This window comes from Petromyzon marinus, unplaced genomic scaffold, assembly GCF_048934315.1.
Source record: "Petromyzon marinus isolate PM22_M1 ecotype Great Lakes invasive population unplaced genomic scaffold, UKy_Petmar_22M1.pri1.0 PM_G_Scaffold_18, whole genome shotgun sequence".
NCBI lineage: Eukaryota > Metazoa > Chordata > Hyperoartia > Petromyzontiformes > Petromyzontidae > Petromyzon > Petromyzon marinus.
This window is the reverse complement of record NW_027422739.1, coordinates 620,001-622,500: the sequence shown is the minus strand read 5'-3', so window position 1 is coordinate 622,500 and position 2,500 is coordinate 620,001. Positions and strand designations below refer to the sequence as shown.

At 47.2% G+C, this 2,500-nt stretch overlaps 1 pseudogene; it reads right to left on the bottom strand.

The window, feature by feature from the left end:
• LOC142911590 (28S ribosomal RNA) overlaps positions 1-2,500 on the bottom strand; it is a 10,710-nt pseudogene that overhangs the window by 3,953 nt on the left and 4,257 nt on the right.

The window sequence follows — 2,500 nt, the reverse complement described above, 5'->3', positions numbered from 1 at the left end:
GAACCGTGGCTCTTTGTATACAGACCAGCCCAATCTAGCCGCTTCGTCTGCCAGAATGTTACTGATCTTGTTATGTCGCGCAATTCTTGCTTTCTGTACTGCAGGACATTGACCGAGAATGTGCGAAAGGGACTCGAGTCTGGCAGAGCATTTCCTGCAGGAACGTAAGGCCCCATCTCTGCCTCTGTTCAAGCTTTCTCTTGTTGGGTAAATATTTGCCCTTAGTTGTAGTGCTGCGATAAAGAAGCATTGTTTAAAGCCGCACCATGGCCTCAACCAAGCATTACTGATTCTATCATGCGCAAAGTTTACAATGCCCCTTCCTTGAACCGGCTTTTCGCACCATCTCTGAAATTCATGCTCCCTCCAATCGCAGGGTCTCGGATATACAGGTTCTTTTGACACCGAGTCCCTGAGAACGAATGTTGGGATTGCATCACTGTCACCCCCTGCTCGTACCCACAAATTACGGTATTCTTCCTCCATACCCTGCGAGGACACAATATTACGGGTGATAGCATCGGACGAGTTTGCTATACGTTGCAGCCTTCTAACTTGAACCGAAGGGATTGTTTTTTCCAGTTTCAAGATGGCAAGGCCTCCGTCTCGGGCTCTGGCATATAACAGTCCATCACAAGTTGAAGCAGGAAGGTGGAGCCATCCTTTTACCGCCTTTCTAATCTCTTGGTCCAACCCACGGAGAGTTGATTGCTTGCAGTCCGAGTGGTCTGCAGGATATAACAATCTGGGTAGGGCATAGGCATTGAGTAGTTCAACCTTCTGAGTTGGCTTCAGAGGCACCTCATCGATTTTCGAGATCCATGTCTTTAGCTGACAATGTAGATCAGGCTGTATAGTGCCAGTCCAAGGGCCAATTTTCAGACCAAGGTATTTCGTTGATTCATCAGGTTGGATCATATGGACATCTTTATTTTTGATAGTCCATGGGTCGCAGTTGTTCACCGTATATGAATCTTTGGTTGGGCTTATCATGAAGCCCTGGCACTTTCTGGCCTGAACCTCCAATCCCGATAGCCCACAAAATGATTCCAAGATCGCTAGATTGGCGGCCATACCAACCCAAGATTCGCTCACCAACACCAAATCATCAGCAAACGCAAGAGCTGTCACGTGGTCGGTATCAATGGAGTACCCAACTCCGTGTGACTCTAGGGTGCATATCAAAGGGTCCATGGCAAGATTGAAGAGCAGGGGTGACATGGGGTCACCCTGTTTGACACCAACACGTATGCTAATTTCTCGAGTCGACTCGCCATTGCTTTTGAACGAGGTCGTACACCGATCGTAGGCGTTCTGGATGATGCCCACCACGTGTTCATCTACTTTCTTGTGCCTTAACACCCATAAAATATGAGCATGCGAAACCGAGTCAAAAGCTTTCGCTATGTCGATGAACATGACAGCCAACGGCCTGTGCAATTTCTTAGCGTGTCTCATAAGGTCCTGTAGCGCCTTAAGATTTTCAGAGCAGCCAGATGCCGCTATAAAACCACGCTGCCTTGGGTTTAAGGGACAAGCACGAGCAAGACGTGCAGTCATTATTCTGGAAAATAATCTCAGAATCATTGAACCAATCGTTATTGGTCTCCAGTTCCCCAATTCTTTCAGCTTTTCATCGTCCATAACCTTAGGAATAAGAATCGTCCTATTCTTTTTCAACTCTTTGGGAATAATTCCTGTAATCATCCATGCATTAAATAGGGCTGTCAGTGTCCGACCCTCGGGGTCGGCAGCACAGATTGCAGCCCTTGTTAGGCCATCTGGCCCAGCTGCTGACGTTGGTTTAATGGCCCGTATGGCAGTCTGAACTTCCTCCACCGAAATTAGGGGCTCAAAGTATTCGTTATTTGCAACACCTGATGACTTAAATTGGCCCAGGCCATTGAATGGCAACACCTTCTCCCATTTTTCGCAGTAAAAACGATATACATCTGCGTTCGGGATTCGGCATTCATGACATTCAGTGCCATCCAGGACTAAGGACGCAAGAAGAGAGCGGTTCTTAAAGAAGAGCTTCTGGTGCTTCATGAAGCTTCCTCGTTTTTCCACTCTCTTCTTCATCCAAGATCGTGTGGGTAATATCCTGGGTTTAATAATGTCGTTCTCAGGTTTTGAACGTTTGCCTTTGTTTTTCACCAATCTCATCGGACAAAGCATCAATGCTGTGGCAGTTTCTACGAGGGCATCATGTTGGCCCTCGCCGTTAAGCCAAGCCTTTATTGCCTCCATTGCAGGCTTTTCCAGGGTCCCAGAATTCTCATTCGTAAGCCGCTCAGCTGCTTGAGCGAGTATGGATGAAGTCCCCGTTGTTACATTTGGTGGGGGAGACAATGTCTCAAGAGGCCTAGAAGAAAAATGTAAGCTGTCTGACATTGGGGCCCCTGTCTTTTTACTTAGGTCCCGTCTCTTGTCAGAGACTTGCTTGTTGGTCTTAGTCCCAAGCGCTTCAGCAATGATCTTATTGATATTCTTTTTCCCC